Source organism: Leuciscus leuciscus (assembly GCF_965113295.1).
Source record: "Leuciscus leuciscus genome assembly, contig: HAP1_SCAFFOLD_552, whole genome shotgun sequence".
Lineage (NCBI taxonomy): Eukaryota > Metazoa > Chordata > Actinopteri > Cypriniformes > Leuciscidae > Leuciscus > Leuciscus leuciscus.
In genome coordinates this window covers 1,711-23,504 of record NW_028118187.1, presented here as the reverse complement: position 1 = coordinate 23,504, position 21,794 = coordinate 1,711, and the positions used below count along the sequence as shown (strand labels likewise).

Here is a 21,794-nt window from a genome sequence, read left to right as displayed (position 1 = left end):
GTTATTTCATTTGAGTATCCTGTTAGGATTTACCAGCGGCCAGAGGTGTAAATGACGTGACAAAGGCAGAAATAGCACAGTCCAGAGTGGTTTTAATTCCAATATCCAATGGCAATAGTGAAGTAATAGAAAAAAAAAAAACAGATTATCAAAAATTATAATACCAGAGAAAATAAATCAAAATTGTTGACAATACACGAATGTAAGTTGGCTATGCCGATGTACAGGCCCACAAATACAAACAAGATTCAACCTCTTCACACCCGCTTTCTCCCATAAAATGGCTACCTCTTTTATAGGCCTTAGCTCCTCCTATTTTTTTGGGAAAAAAAACATTTTTAGGGAGAAACCTATAAATTACAAAGAGGTGACAAGACATAAACAAACTAGCTGTCATGACATTTCAACTCTAAACCATACATAATTTATTTCTAGTACCATATAAAGGGCTCAAAACAATAAAGACAAAACATAAGAAGAAAACTTACATACTAGGTTCCCTCCCCCCTCCCCCACGAGGTCAGATCCAGATGGAGTAATCTTCCATAAGCACATGCTAGTTTAAACATGACTACTTTCCTTGTGTACTGGTTTGGCTAGTGAGGCACCAGAAGGTGTGTAGCTATTAGAAATGCATGAAGTTAACTTGGTAACTGAATTAAATGAAATAAACCCTTATTGTATAAAGTGTTTTTGGTGTACTTTTCTGTGTAATGGTGGAAACAGTTTGTTGTGTGCACACACCCGTGCTCAATCCCTTCAAAATCAAAGTCCTGTGTTACAGTCAGTCTGTCACATATCCCATACTAACATGTAATTTGTTTACTATTGACTGTATTTATACTATATACTGCAGACAGTAAGAGTTTTATATTAGCTTGCTGTTTTAATTATAGCTTTGATCAACAGTTCAGTTTAGACACGCCTCTCCCTCCTCTGCACCAATCAGACACCTCTGATAAGAACAAGCCAGATAAGAACTTTAATTTGTGCTTTTAACTGATTTTTTATTGAAAACTTATTCACAAAATTATGGGAAGGTATAAACTGGCAGCTGATGATAACATGACCTGATAAACTGATGAATATGAACAAACCCGTTACAGTGAACAACTAGATGAGGATAAACTATTTCAGCAGGAACTTACAGAAACCTGGAGAAACTCCTGAACTCCTGATTTATTATACAAACCGCCTCAACAGTGAAAGTGAGCGAGTTAAACTCACATTTCATCATCAGGAGTGATTGTGTTTCTCTCAGAATAGAGCAGATGTTCATCGTCCTCTAATGATATTCCTGTAATACCAGAAACACTTCAAATAACTATTAAGCATACAAATATGTAGTTTTTTGCATTTCTAAATGCAGACTTGGTATTTAATTATTAAAATGTGGTTTTAGGCAGAAATTTAACTATGTGGCTAATTGTATGATCATGTGTGTTGCTGTGTTAAGAGTTTAGAAAAAGTACTTTAAGTTGGTAAATGCTTGTTAGTAATTGTAAAAAACTGTAATTCAGTGAATAAGTGGAGCGATACTCAGAGCTGGAGTCGAGTCTCGTGACAGAAGCAGATCCTCCATCATCACACACAGATGTGTTTAACCTGCAGCTTTAATGCTGGATTTTACAGAGACTCTTTCTGCAAGTTTCATCGTTACGCCAGTAGATGGCGACAAGAGACTGACTTTATGAGTGAGTCAATGAATCATTAACTCAACCGATTCGCTCAAATCACTGATTCATTCAAGAAATACTGTGTGTTTCTCAGAGTCGAGCTGCGGTTGTTTCTATAGTGGCTTCGTCTGGAAATATTTCAGTTGGCCGAACAAAAACAAAACTGGCAATGTAAATCACTCAAACAGTGCGCCTGCTGGTCTGATGTTGCTTTATCAATAAAGGATTATATTAACATGTGAAATGTTTTGTATCTCCATGAAAGCACTAGCCTGACGTCATCATACTCAGGTTCTAGTCAGAATTTGAGTCTGATACTGCTCTATTGGGCTGTGATTATGGCGCGTGTTTCAACCATAGACAGTATAAGAAATGGACACAGCGACCCCATAGACTTCAACGGAGAAAAGTGAAGTCAATTAGAAGCTCTCACTTCCTGATGGCGGAGCGACTGCGCAGACTCTGAGCTTGACGACGTGGATGTGACGTGAGCAACCCGTCTGTCTTCTAGTAGCTGTGCCAAGAGAAATCTGAATCATTCCCTTCCGAATCTCGCAGAGACGGAGAGCGTGAGTAGGAGCCAGAGGTGTGGACTCGAGTCATGTGACTTGGACTCGAGTCAGACTCGAGTCATGAATTTGATGACTTCAGACTCGACTCGACAAAATGTACAAAGACTTGGAACTCGACTTGGACTTTAACATCAATGACTCGTGACTTCACTTGGACTTGCGCCTTTTGACTCGAGAAGACTTGCTACTTCCCATGAAAACTGGGGGAAAAAATGTCCACACGGCCGCGCCGCTCTCAGTTTATCTGCATCTGTGAAAAAAATGTGCACCAGCTGTATGCATGCAGCGAGCGCGCGCGCTGCCTGCACGACATCCAATCACTGTAGTCCCACGTTGTTTTGATTCGACAGCATCTAACGGCCGTTTCACACAAACTCCGTTTGCCGTGCGTATGCGCCAGCGGTGCGTATTTTTTTCCGTACCCATGTTAACAGGTTAGAGCTTTCACACTGCACGCGGTTGCAGTCCGTCGATCCGTTCCAGGTGCGGTGCGTATACAGCAGTGCCGCGATCGTTTCCGCACCGAGTCTATTTCTGCTGTGCTGCACATGTGCTGCACGCGCTGAATTAAAGTGACAGCGCATGTTTCGTGGTCAAAATGAACACAGATTGACCTAAAAATTTAGTAATTTCACCATAAACGCGATTAATTAAATAAAATGTAGTAATCTCACCATAAATGTATTTAATTAAATACTATTTTCACTTTAAGACCAGGGTAAAGCAAGGAAAACTACAATTTACCTCAACAAGGCGACATAATGAACGACACTCGAGACGAGTGGGGGTGGAAAAACATGTTCCTTGTGACATGCGAGATTTATTGTATTAATTTAAATATAAAATAAAAGACGAGAGTCGGCTGTTTTTTTATACAAGTAGCCTACATGGTTAAATATTTGACCACTTGCTTTAGGAACTTAATATAAGTAGAAGTAATGCATTGAATAATAGGCCTACGTTGTTTAAATTGTGTTTAAACGTGCATACGTCTATTAAAGAGTGTATATGTGTACAAAGAGAATCGCAATGCTGAGACGTTAAGACCGGGGTAGCCTAAATCAAGGGAAAATACATATTTCAACAAGGCAACATAACACTCGTCTCATTCGTGGAGGTGGAAAAACAAGTTCTTTGTGACATGCGAGATTTATTGTATAAAGATTTAAATTATGCAAAAGAAAGAGTATGAATCTGCTGTTTTTGTCAATTTTAAGTTTTAATTTAAAATGTAGGCTATGCGATTTTAATATAAGTACATGGTTAAATATTTTACCACTTGCTTGAGCAACTTATATAATTATATAAGAGTAATGCATTAAATAATACGTTGTTTAAATTGTATTTAAACGTGAATACGTCTATTAAAGAGTGTATACGTGTGTACAAAGAGAATCGCAATGCTGACAAATTTTTTTTAAAATAAAAGATGCTAATAACTTCTGGATTTGAAATACAAATAGTGAGTATGTATTTGTGGTACAGCCGCGGATCACGCACTGCAAACGCAGCATATGCGAAAGCACTATTGCGCGTGCTGGTCTTGCACTGCATACGCACTGCAACACGCATTCCAATTATATTATCAGGTTGGTCCAGTTTTTCAGAAGTGATAATTTTGAGGAGTGAGGATTTTATTGATGACATGTTTAAAAAGGTTTAGGCTAAAACGACCCATGTCTATTTGAAAGTTAAACTGTTTTGCAATATGAGGTTAATACAATACAGGACTGAAGCTGCATGCTGTGCATTGTTCTAGTGCAATATGCTGTTGAAATACAAGCATTTTTTGTGAAAATTAAATGTTCTGTTTTTTACTGTATTTGATTAATGTCATTGTATAAAAAGAGGTTTAAATAAATACAAATCTTACTGACGTACATGATTTGTATAAATTTTATTTCTGTGGTAAGAGGACTCGAAATGACTCGAAACTAAAATGGTAGGACTTTGGACTCGACTTGAGACTTGTTGGCTTTGACTTTTGACTCGACTCGGGACTTGCCTCATCTTTGACTCGACTTGACTCGGGACTCGAGGGCAAAGACTTGAGACTTACTTGTGACTTGCATAACAATGACTTTGTCCCACCTCTGGTAGGAGCTGTCCATGAGCTAGGAGCAGAAGTAACTTTATGACTCTCTATGGGCTTCTCCCTTGACTTTATCAGACTATATGCCTCCACGTCCCCCCGATTGACTGCGAGCTTCTCCTCCTGTCTATACGGTAATTTCAAGAGAGTCGCGTGGTTATGACGCAATCGTTAGCCTATTTTTACAAAAACTGCTTCTACGGGGCCATAACGTAAGATACAAGGTAATGGAGCCTTTTATACATTGTCGTGTTTCTTTAGAAATAAACAATGGACATATAGAGTCTTTAAACGCCTCAGATGTAAAGTTATTAGCTGTCAAAGTGACGCCAAAATGAATGGGAGTCAATGGGATGCTAACAGCAGGTGATGGTCTGCTAATCAATGGCAGCCCCCAGGGAAGCTTCAATGTTTTCCGAAACATTGGCCCCCTGGTTTCAACCGAACCAGGAAAGAAAATGCCTCTGCACTCAATTGGATAGACCTACAACCAATCAGAGCAACGGAGAAACCACGATGACCACAGGGTTTTCATTGCGCCCCATATTCTTAGCGACCATCGGGGCCAGCTGATAAATTAAACTTTTGCCGAATCCCGTAGGAAGGACGGCAAAAACATCTTTACAAAACAAATGGCTTGATCGCGGTTCTCTGTTCCTTTTTTAAAATGAATGCGCTGTCGATATCTTCTATAACAGATGTGAGGGCGGAATCTACACATCTCAATTCTCCAGCAGCAGCCGACTTTGTTGTAAACATATTCAACCCAAGCACTCTTTGGTGATGTGGATGATTACGTTACTGTTGATCATCTGTCCATCATCATATAAAGCCCGCCCTGACAATTTGATTGGTCCGAACAGCTCTGGTTCGAGCATAATTGCTCCACAACGGATTAAGTCCAGACCAAACTTCCCGACCTCAAATGTCGTGGGCGGGGCGAAGTTCGGCTGGCATCCAGGCTATGAAAGGACATTAAACCAACTTAAATCTGTGACTCCTGAAGCGTTTGCATAGAGTGTGTTTTACATGAGCGACACACGCTTCAGTGCTCTGCATGTGTTTATAACTCTGTCAAACATCAAACATGATCAACAACTGTTTTTCACTAGAACTGAACCTTCAACCTACAAAAATGACTTTCATCACCATATTGATCTGGACGCTGGCAGTGTTATGTCGAGGTTTGTGTCAGTCAAGATTACAAACGTTATTCACTCGTTATCTTAATGTGTGTGTTGTGAAGATATAAGGTTGTAAAAGTGTTTGTGATTTCTAATCTTTCTCTCTTGACAGAATCTTTTGGGCAGGAGACAGTGACTCAAACTCCCTCAGAGCGGCTCTCTCAAACTGGACAATCAGTCACTGTAAACTGTATATTTAACAGAGATCCAATGTGGAAAAATGGATACCATTTTCTTAGCTGGTACTTACAGAAACCTGGAGAAGCTCCTAAAATCCTGATTTATTACACAAACACCCATCAGTCAGGAACTCCATCTAGATTCAGTGGCAGTGAATCATCTGGGAGAGATTTCACTCTGACCATCAGTGGAGTCCAGACTGAAGATGCTGGACATTATTACTGTCAGAGTGCACACTGGATCAACAGTAAAGCTGTGTTCACACAGTGATAAAGAATCGTACAAAAACCTCCGTCAGTCAGAGTCACAGTGATTGAACTGAAACTGCAGCTGCTCAAACACTTTCTCACACACACACACACACACACACACACACACACACACACACACACACACACACACACACACACACACACACACACACACACTCAAAGTTACTGATGAAGCAAAACCAACTTCTGGCCATTTGCTGAAATAGTCTATCCGTGTTATTGCAATCTAACAGTCAGTATCTCCCTTCTCGAAAGGTTGAAATGGACCATTTCGTGAACCCCACTGTGAATGTTTTGGCCGATTTATCACTGGCCTGGCCGGTCACACATGCAGAGAGGATTGTGTGAACAAGATCGTCCATTCGTGGCCACCAATACAATACAATTGGGTTTGCACCCATAGACTGTAAATAAAGATGGACGACGCACCTTCACTCTCTTCTATTGTAGAAATGCGAAGTCCCAATATGGCGCTGACATCTTGCGCTGATTTGAGACCTGTCGTGAGAGTGAGAGTCCCGTCCACACTCCCGCAGAATCGGTTAGTCCAGTTCACTGCAGAACAACTTATGTCGGTGTGAAATAAACTGATATGGACATGTAGAAATTAAAGTTGAAGCTCCAATTTCCCCCAAAAATCCCCCCCAAAAAGTGACTACTTCGTTTAGAGAAGCTGTCAATCACAGCTGTCAATCATGGCGTCACATTCCCGTTTTTATAGCATTAAATAACTAACTAAGACCAAACTTATTTAAAACAACAAACACGTGAACTTACATCAGCGTGATAAAAACTACCTAGAATGACAGAAAATCTTTGGAAAAAAAAAATGGTTGGAAGTGTAATTTGATTGTTTAGTTTCCCTCGCGTCCCATTATAGACTACATGGAGAGGACGGGGTTTATGAGCGATACTGGGACCAGCCACCTGGGGGCGATAGAGACGCTTTGGCCTAACTTTTCAGCACTTGTGCGGTGCACTTGTTCACACCAGCCCCTGATGTCCCTCATGTGCCAGAAGGATGAGGCGTTCCTGCAGTGCAATATGAACAATCAAACGATTCCCTCTGAAAATCAGTGAAGATTCAACAACCAGTTCATGTCTAACAGGAAAGTATGGATGTAAGTCACTGAGGGTAGAACTTTACAGTTTAGGCCAACATGACTGAATTGTCTGGCATAACTGTGACAGTTCTGGAGTATAAAACAGGCGCTGGCTTTCCGTCACCAAGCAAAGCAGCGAGACCCCTTGTCTGCGTATCTCCGGCCATGCATCTCCGTCATCACAAAAGACTTTCTGCCACGTCTCAAATGGATTCGGTGGCTCCCACTGACAGTAAGAAACAGAAGGAGAAGACTCAGATCTAACGTAAAACAACAGTGTCTTAAACAGGAGGTAAACAGGTGAGCATGGGATTCAGAGTAGCAGGTTTGCACTTAGCTTTAACATTCACAGTTCTCTGTTGGTTGTAGTGCTGACTGGTGTGTGTGCAGAAGTAATGACAGGGAAGTTTCCGAGGTGAGTATTCGAGTAAGTCTTTCCATAGGTATAGATGAGACCAGACGAAGGTGCTAATGTGAAGTATCTGTTTGTATGTAATTAACCTGTTAAGCTGCAACGCCACTTTTGAAAAATCCCCAGAAATGACATACCCAAACTGAAACAGATACAGTTCATGAACCCTTTGCACTAAAAGCACAAGTATGATCTCATTTGAAAGCTGACACCTGGTAGTTTATTGTAAATGTAGAATTAATTATTGTCATAATGAAAAAACATTTTTTAAATAGCTTCAAAGTTTTGTAAAGTTATTAGAATTTTTTTTTTATTAAACATATTCATGAAAATAAAATTGAAGTGGGCCCTGGAGCAATCTAGAAATGCACTGCAGCTAAAGCCATATGTGTGACCATGTTATATTTAAAATCTGAAAATGATAAGTCTAAAACTCTGTTTTTAGTTAAATGTTTTTCAAGATCATGTCAAATTACTTTATTTTGGGCCTAGCTAGCATGTTAGCTTAGCACACCATCAATACACGACCATTTATGAGATTAAAACCATGTTTGTGCTACAAACGTACTTTATAACGCAAGTGGAGTGTTTTAAATAATCTTCTGTGATCTAATTTGGCTTCAGATAAAAAAAAAAATCAGACAGAAAATATATTTATAGAATTATGTACAATGATAAAGTCTATATCGATTAGCAATACATTATAAATATAATATATTATAAAAATACCTGGCATTGCTTGAAGAACACAGGCAAATCACATATCATTGCAATTATGTTTATTGTTTTCAAAACGTCTGTATCTGCATATTACAGCGATCTCTGTGTTAGCTTTGTGTGTAGCTGCTGCTATCAGTGACGTCCTTGAAGGTCACATGATTATGTCTCTTCTTCATGTTCCAAATATGGAGTATTTTTGTGCATATAGCGCCCTCAGGCTATTGGTATGAATTGAAAACACAGCACATCTCAGTAAGAAGCGCTCATAATGATTACATCGACGCATTTGGGTATAAATTCAATAAATATTATTCCTGTCTATAGAAATATGATGTGAATCTATGAGAATATATCAATATTTCTCCAAGTCTGCACATTTTTGAGCTAAAAGTCCTGAGGAACGTTGTTTTGTATAGCACTGTCATGACAACAGCACGGAGTTTTTTTTTCTGAATGGACCAGCTGACGGTCATAATTCATATTAAAGGGATCGATGCATTTTTTCATTTCATAACTCCTGACACAAATTAAGACATAACTGTCACTATAAGTTTCTCAGAATACAATAGTGGTCAAATACTGAAACTTGAGTCTTATATCTTTTTAATGATGTATAGTTTGTCAAAGTATAACATTTAGTCTGATAGTAACTTTGAACTAAATAAATAAAAAAACGCTTCAGTGCGCCGACGCACTGGTGAGGGTTAACAGGTTAAAACGACGTTTGAGTTTGAGTACCCGAACGACCCTAGGAGCTATGTTGTCTTGGGCTATATGCCCCTGGTAGGGTCTCCCAAGACAAACAGGTCCTAGGTGACGGGTCAGACTAAGAGCGGTTCAAAAACCCTTATGATGCCTACAAATTCGAGAACCGTGACGTCGCCCGGCATGGCGCAGCCGGGGCCCCACCCTGGAGCCAGGCCCGGGGTTGGGGCTCATATGCGAGCGCCTGGTGGTCGGGCCTCCCCCCATGGGGTCCAGCCGGGCTCAGCCCGAAGGAGCGATGTGGGGCCACCCTCCCGTGGACCCACCACCTGCAGGAGGGACCGTAAGGGGCCGGTGCTAAGTGGATCGGGCGGCAGTCGAAGGCGGGGGCCTAGACAACCCGATCCCTGGACGCGGAATCTAGCTCTAGGGACATGGAACGTCACCTCTCTGGCGCGGAAGGAGCCTGAGATTGTGCGTGAGGTTCAGAGATTCCGACTAGAGAGAGTTGGGATCACCTCTACGCACGGCTTAGGCTCTGGAACCACACTCCTCGAGAGAGGATGGACTCTTCACCACTCTGGAGTTGCCCATGGTGAGAGGCGGCGGGCTGGTGTGGGTCTGCTTATAGCCCCCCAGCTCAGCCGCCATGTGTTGGAGTTCACCCCGGTGAACGAGAGGGTTGCTTCCCTGCGCCTTCGGGTCGGGGATAGGTCTCTCACTGTCGTTTGTGCCTACGGGCCAAACGGCAGTGCAGAGTACCCGGCCTTCTTGGAGTCTCTGGGAGGGGTGCTGGAAAGTGCTCCGACTGGGGACTCCGTCATTCTACTGGGGGACTTCAACGCCCACGTGGGCAGCGACAGTGACACCTGGAGGGGCGTGATTGGGAGGAACGGCCCCCCTGATCTGAACCCGAGTGGTGTTCTGTTATTGGACTTCTATGCTAGTTACAGCTTGTCCATAACAAACACCATGTTCAAGCATCAGTGCACATGGCACCAGGACACCCTAGGCCGGAGGTCGATGATCGACTTTGTGGTTGTTTCATCTGACCTCCGGCCATATGTCTTGGACACTCGGGTGAAGAGAGGGGCGGAGCTATCAACTGATCACCACCTGGTGGTGATTTGGATCCGATTGCGGGGGAGGAAGCCGGACCGACTCGGCAGACCCAAACGTACTGTGAGGGTCTGTTGGGAACGTTTGGCCGAATCCCCTGTCAGAGAGATTTTCAACTCCCACCTCCGACAGAGCTTCGACCAGATCCCGAGGGAGTCTGGAGATATTGAGTCCGAGTGGACCATGTTCTCCACCTCCATTGTCAACGCAGCCACTCTGAGCTGTGGCCGTAAGGTCTCCGGTGCCTGTCGAGGCGGCAATCCCCGAACCCGGTGGTGGACACCGGAGGTAAGGGATGCCGTCTAGCTGAAGAAGGAGTCCTATCGGGCCTGGCTGGCTTGTGGGACTCCTGAGGCAGCTGACGGGTACCGACGGGCCAAGCGGACTGCAGCCCGGGTGGTTGGGGAGGCAAAAACTCGGGCCTGGGAGGAGTTCGGTGAGGCCATGGAGAAGGACTATCGGTCGGCCTCGAAGAGATTCTGGCAAACCATCCGGCGCCTCAGGAGGGGGAAGCAGTGCCCTACCAACGCTGTTTACAGTGGAGGTGGGCAGCTGATGACCTCGACTGGGGATATCACCGGACGGTGGAAGGAATACTTCGAGGATCTCCTCAATCCCGCCGTCACGTCTTCCATTGAGGAAGCAGAGGCTGAGGGCTCGGAGGCGGACTCGTCCATCACCCAAGCTGAAGTCACCGAGGTAGTCAAGAAACTCCTCGGTGGCAAGGCACCGGGGGTGGATGATATCTGCCCTGAGTACCTCAAGTCTCTGGATGTTGTGGGGCTGTCTTGGCTGACACGCCTCTGCAGCATCACGTGGCGGTCGGGGACAGTACCTTTGGACTAGCAGACCGGGGTGGTGGTCCCTTTTTTTAAGAAGGGGGACCGGAGGGTGTGCTCCAACTATAGGGGGATCACACTTCTCAGCCTCCCCGGGAAAGTCTATTCCAGGGTACTGGAGAGGAGAATCCGGCCGATAGTAGAACCTTGGATTCAGGAGGAACAGTATGGTTTTCGTCCCGGTCGTGGAACACTGGACCAGCTCTATACCCTCTACAGGGTGCTGGAGGGTTCATGGGAGTTTGCCCAACCAATCCATATGTGCTTTGTGGATTTGGAGAAGGTATTCGACTGTGTCCCTCGCGGCATCTTGTGGAGGGTGCTCTGGGAGTATGGGGTTCGGGGCCCTTTGCTAAGGGCTATCCGGTCCCTGTACGACCGGAGCAGGAGCTTGGTTCGCATTGCCGGCAGTAAGTCAGACTTGTTCCCGGTGCATGTTGGACTCCGGCAGGGCTGCCCTTTGTCGCCGGTTCTGTTCATAATTTTTATGGACAGAATTTCTAGGCGCAGCCAGGGGCCGGAGGGGGTCAGGTTTGGGGACCACATGATTTCATCTCTGCTCTTTGCGGATGATGTTGTCGTGCTGGCCCCATCAGACCAGGACCTTCCGCATGCACTGGGACGGTTTGCAGCCGAGTGTGAAGCGGCTGGGAAGAGAATCAGCACCTCCAAATCCGAGGCCATGGTTCTTAGTCGGAAAAGAGTGGTTTGCCCGCTTCAGGTTGGTGGAGAGTTCCTGCTTCAAGTGGAGGAGTTCAAGTATCTTGGGGTCTTGTTCACGAGTGAGGGAAGGATGGAACGGGAGATTGACAGACGGATCGGTGCAGCTTCTGCAGTAATGCGGTCGCTGTACTGGTCTGTTGTGGTGAAGAAGGAGCTGAGCCGTAAGGCGAAGCTCTCGATTTACCGGTCAATCTACGTTCCTACTCTCACCTATGGTCATGAGCTGTGGGTCATGACCGAAAGGACAAGATCCCGGATACAGGCGGCAGAAATGAGCTTTCTCTGCAGGGTGGCTGGGCCTAGAGATAGTGGGCCAGTGAGAAGCTCGGTCACTCGGGAGGAGCTCAGAGTAGAGCCGCTGCTCCTCCACATCGAGAGGGGCCAGCTGAGGTGGCTCGGGCCTCTTTTCCGGATGCCTCCTGGACGCCATCCCGGGAAGGTGTTCCGGGCATGTCCCACCGGGAGGAGACCCCGGGGAAGACCTAGGACACGCTGGAGGGACTATGTCTCCCGGCTGGCCTGGGAACGCCTCGGTGTCCCCCCGGAAGAGCTGGAGGAAGTGTCTAGGGAGAGGGAAGTCTGGGCATCCCTGCTTAGACTGCTGCCCCCGCGACCCGGCCCCGGATAAGTGGAAGAAGATGGATGGATGGATGGATGGATGGATGGATGGATAAAACGACAGAAACCATCATTAATTGTGTTAATTGATTGTTTAGTTTGTTACACATCCCATTTGATTACATGGAGAGGACGGGGTTAATGAGCTGTACTGGGACCAACCACCTGGGTGCGATCAAGACGTTTGGCTTCAATTTTCAGGACTTGTGTGCAACTAACACTAAGGATGTGTCTGAAATTGCCAAACTTTTTTGAATAAGTAATTACTTCACAACCGCTAAAAAAGTACATTCTATAGTATTAATGGGTGTAGTATGAAGTGTTGTAGTCGAGACCAGCTCACTCGAGTCCGAGTCGAGACCGAGACCAGAGAGGCTCGAGTCCGAGTCGAGACCGAGACCAAAGAGAGTCGAGTCCGAGTCGAGACCGAGACCAGAGAGAGTCGAGTCCGAGTCGAGTCGAGACCGGAGAGGTTGGATAACCTAAGGTTGGGTCTAAAAACCAGACCTAAAGATATCTTCAAGAATATGTAAAATATTTGGTGGTAACAATAAAATTGGCACCATACTCAAGAAGTAAATCAAATATACCATGGAATCATGTACACTGTAATGGTAAAAAGGCCACCTAGTAGGTGGTGTAAAGGTCATTTTATTACAATTATTACTTACAATTATTACAATCAGTAAGTGCTCTTGTCCACATAACATTGTTGTATCACTCTATGCAGTAAGACCACATAACATTTTCTAGTACAAATAACATTACTGTACCACTATACTGTGTGGCTCTTATATGCAAACTGAATTATGGATGATAAGGCAGACATTTTCAATACATAGTTGAGCTAGAGGCTCCACATCACATCTGACCAGGCTCCTGCTGCATTTGCGTGGCGCGAACGTTAGTCTCAAGTCATGCGCAGTTGCGCACAAGAAAGTCAGCAATCATTGGACGTTTCAATCAAACAACAATTTAAAGAAATATTAACATACAGTAACAATCATGAAATATTTTGACTGGGACTCGAGTGGACTTGGGAATAAGTCCGAGTCCTAATATGTTCGAGTACGAGTCAATTCCGAGTCAAAATGCACAAGACCGAGACCATTAAAATATGGTCTCGAGACCGAGTCCGAGTCCGAGTCTCGAGTACACAACACTGGTATGAATGTAATCTGGACGTACTATATTGGCCATGTTGTCATTATCATGTGATCTACCAGTGTCAGTTGCGTCGCTTCACTGTAGTCGGTCAATCTGGGGACTTGTACTCTAAATTCGGACATACTTCTTTTGTCACATACTGCTTTTCACCCATATATAGTAGTGAAGTTTGTGATTTCGGATTCAGCTTTATTCTTTTTCTTCGCATTACTCAACACAGTTTCTCACTAGAGCCTGAAGTGCTGCAGTTCCACATTATTACATCTGTTATAGTGAGCAATTACTATGAATTGAACACCAAGTATTGCATACTTCTCAACACAACAGATCTGTACTGTGACGGACGGGTTTGACTCAAATATGCTCTGAATCAGAGAAAACTGAATGTGTAAACTGATATGAAATCAAACAAACCATATTGTTTGTTTTGTACAATACACTATATAAGTCAATGTAACAAAGATGTTTTTGAGCCGTTTTCAAGTAGGCCTAGCTATCATCTCAAGCTTATAATGAATTTATAACTCATAACTCATTTTAGCAGAAGTGAAACTGCTCCAGTTCAGAGCGTTGAACCAGTAAAAGAGTGAAACTGAGTTTGAGGTGAAAATCTAATTTGCATTGTCAGGTTTAGTGATTGTGATGGTCTCAGAATAGAGCAGCTCGTCTCCAGTGACCATGTTCAAACCCCAAGAGCTTCATTTCACATTTACTGCTGAATGCAGCTGTTCTCAACTATTACAATTAGGGGTGTAACGAGACCCTTATGTCACCATCCTGAACTCACAATACCATATTATTGCCATACTCCATCAAAATGGTACATTTGGTTTAACATTGTGTGTGTAAATGAATAGGCTTGGAGCTGATAACCCAATGCACAGGACAATAGAGACACCAGAATAACAATATTCATGATTCTGAAGCTGAAAATACTGAATTATTTCAGACGAATATGCTTGATGTCTCTGACTAGATATATCTAAAATAATGTAGGCCACTTTTTACTGTTAACATCAGACATTTGGCATTATCAGGACCCACAAATATTCCCCCATTGCATTATTATATATTATATTTAACATTATATACAGTAGTTTAATGTAGTCGTGACACGGAAACCCTGTAAACTTCCTAAACTTTCATTTTGGGTGAATAATACGATACATATTGTCACTATCCACTGTAATTATTGTTACACCCCTAATTACAATCAATCAAAGCCACTGAAACTTTAGTGCAGGACTTTGAAGGAACGACACACTGATCAATGATGCAGTCCAACACAAATGTGCGCTTGCGTTCAGATGAAGCTTTATTGAATGAACAGCAATGGCAGCACATTGACAGACTGCTTCAGTATTGAGCTGTAAATCACGTGACGCTCAGATACGCTGGTCTTCACTGGAGAAACATCAGCACTCGGAGCTCTTGAGGAACAAGGCCTCGTGAGCAGCTCCGGCATGTGTTCCTCTGCAGACGAAGCGCTTTGTGTCTTCCCAGCGTGCTTTGCTGAGGCTCAGGACGCTGCTGCGACTGTAGAGACCGTCCCGCTCGCTCTCTGCGCTGGTCTGAACCCCCTCGGTGACCTCTGACCCGTCCAGCGTCCAGCTCACCGTCGCCCCCTGTGGAGAGTAAGAGCTGAGCAGGCAGAGCAGAGCGGAGGAGTCTCCAGAGATCAGCAGAGAAGAGGGAGACAGCAGAGACACGGAGGGAGACACGGAGGGACCCGCTGGAACACACACACACACACACACACACATTCATGAATGATCATTTGATTTTAAATATACAAGTTACATTTTAAATGATCCCCAGAATGAGTTTGAAAAACATTGTCCAAGTAAATTGATGGTTATATTGTGATGTCGTTATAAGATCTAGAAAACAAATTCATTTCAATATTAATTGTATTTTGAAAATATTCTGCTATTCAGAAACTCACAATCATAAACATCAGCAAATTTGTTAATTTAAATGATTGATTTTCAAAATGCTCTTCAACTGAGTTTTTTTTTTTTTTTGTCTGATGAAAATTCTAAAAAATTATAGTCATTTTTTCCACATTATACAACTTTTGTTTCATGCGTTTAAAAAAGCCCTTAATAGTTTACCAAGAATTATAGCCAAAATAATATATGAAGAAATTATTGAATAGATTTTAAAGTATCTGCAGTCAATACATGACATGAACTAAATGTTAGCAGTAATAAGATGTTAAATTATTAATGTAAAATAAAAAATTACATTTAAAAATATTAATATGAATTATAAAATTTAAATAAACTATTAAATAAATAAAAAATATTGAATTTTCTCAGAATTGTTACAGAACATTTTAATCTCAATCAAATTTTTTTAATACATTGTCCACATAAAATTGATTAATACATTTATTCATAAGATTTAGAATAAAGTATTACATAAGTATTTTTAAAAATATTCTTCTATTTTGATACAATCAATTGTAATTTTCAGCCCTTTTTCAATTATGATTTTTTTTAAATCCTTCTATTAAGAAACAATCATAATCATCCGCAAACTTAATAGTTTAAATGATTGATTTTTAAAATGCTCATTAACTAAATTTCTCTTTGTCTGATGGTAATACAGTAAAAAGCACAATCATTTCATCTTTACTGTAGTTTCACCTCACTGCTTTCATTCATAGACACTATCCTGAGTTTAGTTTCAAAACATTCTCCATTTAATCAATATTACTAAATATTGTACATTGAAAAAAACAAAAAAAAACACATAATTTTAACAGTAAAAGACTGGGAAAAAAACGCTATGGTAAAGATTCTTATTTGGTAAACGGTTTGTTGCTTTACTGTATACACTGAGAACTGCTAATAGATTTTAACTAACTAGATTTAACTAAGTCAAATATAACTTAACACAATATATTATTTGTGTTTTGAGACTAATCACCATTCAATAGACTTCCTCGTAAAGATAAATATAAGTAAACTTAGTTTAAATTTAGTTTATCAACTCAATTTCTTTTTGCCTGATGATGACACTGATGACATTTATTTTGTCTATATCATCCAACTTTTGTGTCAAATTAAATATATTTAGAAATAACTGAAAACATTGTAATTACTGAAAATACAATGAAATGTTAGCACACATTATGTGTGAAATTACTTATGTAAAATATTATGAATGTGAACTATTGAAATGTAATAAACATAGAATATCACCAAATATGACATTTATAATATAGCAGACAATATTACAGTAAATTTAAATGCATGAATGCGTGCAATCAATCAAATAGACTAAAATGCAACAATAAATAAGAGTTGAAGTAAAGTAAAGCAAATAAAGCATTTCAATAATGCATTTTTGTAATAAATTAAGAATATTGTTGCCAAATGTTCTTAATTAACCTTAACCCTCCTTTTAAAAAACACACACATATGTTTGTATTAGATAATTTAAGAAAGACTTACAGCTTCTGATCGTCAATTCAGTTCCTCCACCGAAAGTGTACCACAGTGTTTCATTCTAGTGAAAGAGTCGTACAAAAACCTCCGTCACACTCAAATGAACACACACTCCAGCAGAGAAAGACACACACACACACACATTCTTGTACATCTATCTTTATGAGGACATTCATTGACACAGCAATCTCTAGCCGCTTACCCTAACCTTACCCATCACAACTAAGTGCCTAACCTGACCCCTGACCCTAAACCGACCCTTAACCTCATTATAACCTTATCCCTAAAACCAAGTCTTGACCCTTAAACAGGCCTTTAAAGGCTCTCAGAAACTGAGGACCGGCCAAAATGTCCTCACTTTACTCTCTTTGTCCTCACTCCAATGGTCGAAAACTCAAACTGGTCCTCACAAAGATAGTTATACTTATACAAGTACACACACACACACACACACTGATATGAGACTCAACATCAGGATTATTGAACTGATGTGACTTTCACAAAAACAGTCGTCTCATCGTCTCTAAACGAATGAAAACTATTAAATCTAAATGAATAATATAATTAGAAAGACTATGATCTTTACACATCTTAACTGGGAGTTTCTAAATGATAATTTTGTCAATATCACATTTAATTAAAATAAAATGAACATGTGAAAATTACATGTGAAATTACTAATTGTCACGAACTGCTCCGAGACACAAAGGTTGAGATCCAATTGCAGCTTTATTTGAAGCGTAATCCAGAATCGTAATCAGCATAAGCAGGGGTCAAACACAGGAAGGCAGTCCAAACAAACAAATAAACAAACAATCAAAACAGGCAGGGGTCAGAGGCAAAAGAGTAATCCAGGGAACAGGAAAGACATCCAAAAACCAAGAGACATGAAACCAGAGAAAACGCTCGGAAATACAGTGCAACAACATACAGAACTTCGCAGTGAGTGAATGAGTGAACAAGGTATAAATCGGTTGAGACCAGTGCCATAGAGAGAGAGAGTTGCGACACTCCCATAGACCTCCGTTGTAAATAATGGCGGCGCTTTAAACCGCCTACTTCCGGGATATGAAGATCGGAATAGTTCCAAACACTGTCATTTGGGCGTTGGACACCATTCACTTACATTGCTGCGCGTCGAGTTGTTCCAGAGTTAAGTTGCCGAAATATCGACCTCTTTTGAATTGTCAACTGTCTATATTGTATCAGAGGCCCTTTGCGATGCTTATACTGGTCTTCATTTGTACATGCACAGCGTAATTATTTATATTTTATGTTGGTTGTTTCAACCAATTTTCAAGCACTGCCTGCTAGCTAACGTTAGTTAGCTAGCGCGACTTCGTCAGCTAAGAGTTCGGTAATGAATCGCTACCACCTTTATAGCAACTTTTATTTAATTAAATTTTTTGGGATATACTAACTTTTCATTATGTTATTATTGTCTTGAGTGAAGCGGCTTGTGAGAACAATGCTGGACCTTTAGGATTGTTATGGCCATCACCAGTCCTGTCTGTTTCATGGATCACCTGCCCCTGGTTTTTGTTTTTCTTGTTCACACACACAAGCACACATTTTTGTTGTCTGTCATTGTTTAATAAAAAATATTTTATTTGAAAACCTTCATTTGTATCAGCCATGCTTAAATTCGTTTTTAATCTGTTATAGTTTTGATAATGTGTATGGCTTAATCTTAAAATAATATTCTTAGTCTTAACATGATTATGTTTCACGTTGTGGTCCTGGGGGTGGCCACTTTCATCAGAAGAAGTGAGCTAGCTTCTAAGCGAATTCTGAACGGACCGCCACGGCAGAACTCTTTGCGTGATCACGAAGGTAGGCTATAATGGCTGAATCAAAATTTATAAGCAAAATCACGGGAATCAATAGCCTAATACAGCCCAGTTGTGCTAAAATAAATATCATGAGACGTCCATCATCAGATGAATGATATGGAAAAGTTAAGTTAGAGCCGCTAAAGCCAGTGCTACTACCCATGCGAACATGAACACTATAAGCTTTTCCCTCCAAAAATATAGCCTAAAACGTATCTCCAAATTGCAAAACTGACATTAACAAAATGCAATAATGCTATAACAGCTGAAAAAGTACTTGGGTGTGTGTTTTATTTTATATTTACCGTTCAATAATGCAATCGCTGCTGTCTGTCCCATAGAAGAACATGACAGCCAGCGTACGTTTTGGAACTATTGGGGCTTACATGAACCACGTGACAGCCATAGCGGCGACATCAAAGAGTGTCGCAACTCTCTCTCTCTATGGCTCTGGTTGAGACTAACAGGGTGATGAGACACAGGTGAATGCAATCAGTGATGATGAGTCCGGGAAGTGAGTTATGGGAAATGTAGTTTGTGAGGGAGTGATAATAGTCTAGTGTGGAGTGCCCTCTGGTGGCTCTCAAGGGCACTCCAGCTGGTGACCGTTACACTAATGTAAATCATTAAATTAAAAAAAAAATATTTAGAAAAGAAAAAAACAGAATATCACCAAATATGGCATATTTATAATAATAATAAAAAGTTTGAATACATCAATTGGTGTAATCAATCCATAAAATAGAATTAAATGTGACAATAAATGCGATTTGAAATTAGGTTAAGCTTTTCAATAATACATTTTGTGATAAATTAAGAATATCTTTGCCAAATAAAAACCTTATACCTTCTTTTAAAAACACACACATCATACAGTTTCATTAGATCATTTAAGAGCCACAAACTCTTCATCTTAAAAAAAAAAGATGAAAACATCTTTATGATGAAATATAAGCTTTATAATGAAATCTTCAGCCAGATTTAGATGGTCATTCTCTATTGGATGACCTTTGACCTGTTATACAGTATCATGGATGATATAAATCTGCAGCACAGGTATTAAATTCTCTCAGCATCAAAGTCTGAATGAAACTGATCATTAAAACAGTGTTTAGAGCGAGAAGATCGACCCAAAATAACATGAAGTAAATCATGAGTTTCTGTTTCTGAAAATGATCCACAGAAGTTTATTAGCAAAGACACTAAAAGACAAAACAGTGTTTCTTCTGTCTTCAGGGAAATGATGTGGAGTGTGTTTGCATATTGATCAGATCTTCAGTGTGTGAGAGTGTTTATAGTGCTGTGAGTTTAACACTTCATCACTGACACACACAACAATCTTCATCAACATGACCTTCATCATCATCTTCATCTGGACTCTCACAGCGTTTGCTCAAGGTTTGTGGAGCACAAGTTTGATATTAATTCATTTCTTCAAGTATATTGTCAAAGTTTTGAGTGTATTTTCTTCTTGTTGTGTTTCAGAGTGTAGAGGACAGATCACCGTCACTCAGAGTCCCTCAATAACAGCAGAACAACCAGGAGGAACTGTGAATATCAAATGTAAAACCAGCAGTAATGTGTTCAGGGATAGTGGTGGGGATGATTATATATCCTGGTACTTACAGAAACCTGGAGAAGCTCCTAAACTCCTGATTTATTGGGCCAATCGCCGCCAGTCAGGAACTCCATCTAGATTCAGTGGCAGTGGATCTTACAGTGATTTCACTCTGACCATCAGTGGAGTCCAGACTGAAGATGCTGGACATTATTACTGTATGAGTTTACACAGCACCAGTGGCTGGGTGTTCACACAGTGATAAAGAGTTGTACAAAAACCTCCTTCAGTCAGAGTCACAGTGACTGAACTGAAACTGCAGCTGCTCACACACTCTCTCACACACTCACACACACACACACACACACACACTAATATCAATTTTTCAGCACTTCATTAATATTACTGAAGATAATAATAAATTATTTTGATAATATTTTTTTCAGTCAATTTATGGTTTATCTATTCTCATTTTGTTGTTCATGTATATAAAGCATTATTATTTTTCTTCCTAATCATACACTCATACTGTAAAGTGAATCATAAAGATGTTGTTGCTTGAATAGATTATTAATCATCTTCCATAAAGCCGCTGTTTAGATCATCATGTACAAGAGTCACAGATGAACTGATTCAGAGCAAAATGAGCCGTGAAAGAGAGAAACCTTATTTAACATGATCAGACGCTCCACCGTCCCACAATCAGTCTGTCTGTAACCATTCACTGTTTTCTGGACGCATTAATTATGAATCCAGCGATGCGTCTGAGTCTCACATGAGCAGAAGACAGATCTCTCACAACAACACTTCAGTCTCGAGTCAAACACACTTAAAACATTCATAAAGATGTTATTGCTCAACACTGAAATAAAGCGCTTCATTGTGTGGAAACTTCACTGTTATTTTTACAAGATAAAATACTGCAGTTTTACTGAGATCAGTGTTTATGGGCGATCAGAGACATTTAAGAGGTTTTAGGATATATGATTTTATTATATTTGAATATGAGACTTTGAATGTATCAGCTATAATTTTAATATGTGGATAGTTTACTGAAATTATGAAATATGGAATATCTTTCCTAGGTATATTATAGGCGCATTGCACTCTGTGAATTAGAAAGAAATCTTTCTTGAAAATAATCAATAACCTATGAATCGTGAATTGAATCAGATCAACATCTACATTTACTCCTCTAGTCCAGTCACACGTGATCTACCAGTGAAGAGTCTCATTACGTTATATAAGTCACACAAGTCATATAAACTATCACTCAAACTTCATAACGGTCTCATCCCTCCATCAGCAGAAGTGAAACTGCTCCAGTTCAGAGCGTTGAACCAGTAAAAGAGTGAAACTGTGAGTTTGAGGTGAAAATCTCATTTGCATTGTCAGGTTTAGTGATTGTGACGGTCTCAGAATAGAGCAGATCATGTTCAAACCCCAAGAGCTTCATTTCACATTTAGGGGAGACCGGTGTTGTAACACTGGGTCAAGTTTGACAGTCAGAAAGAGCTATGTGTTGGAAAAATACACTCTTTCCAGAATAGTTATATTAAACTTGTGT

General features: G+C 41.0%; 1 long non-coding RNA gene and 1 gene segment (V, D, J or C); one reads left to right on the top strand and one right to left on the bottom strand.

Moving 5' to 3' along the window:
* Positions 1-14,674: 14,674 nt before the first annotated feature.
* On the bottom strand, positions 14,675-17,778 carry LOC309491774. Its single transcript, XR_014203297.1, has 2 exons — positions 16,844-17,778; positions 14,675-15,114 (listed from the first exon to the last, which is right to left on the bottom strand). It is a non-coding gene; the product is annotated as an uncharacterized lncRNA (long non-coding RNA).
* A 1,818-nt stretch (positions 17,779-19,596) lies between these two features.
* LOC309491773 (immunoglobulin kappa variable 4-1-like) lies at positions 19,597-21,118 on the top strand. The segment is given in 2 exons: positions 19,597-20,067; positions 20,155-21,118.
* Positions 21,119-21,794: the final 676 nt, after the last annotated feature.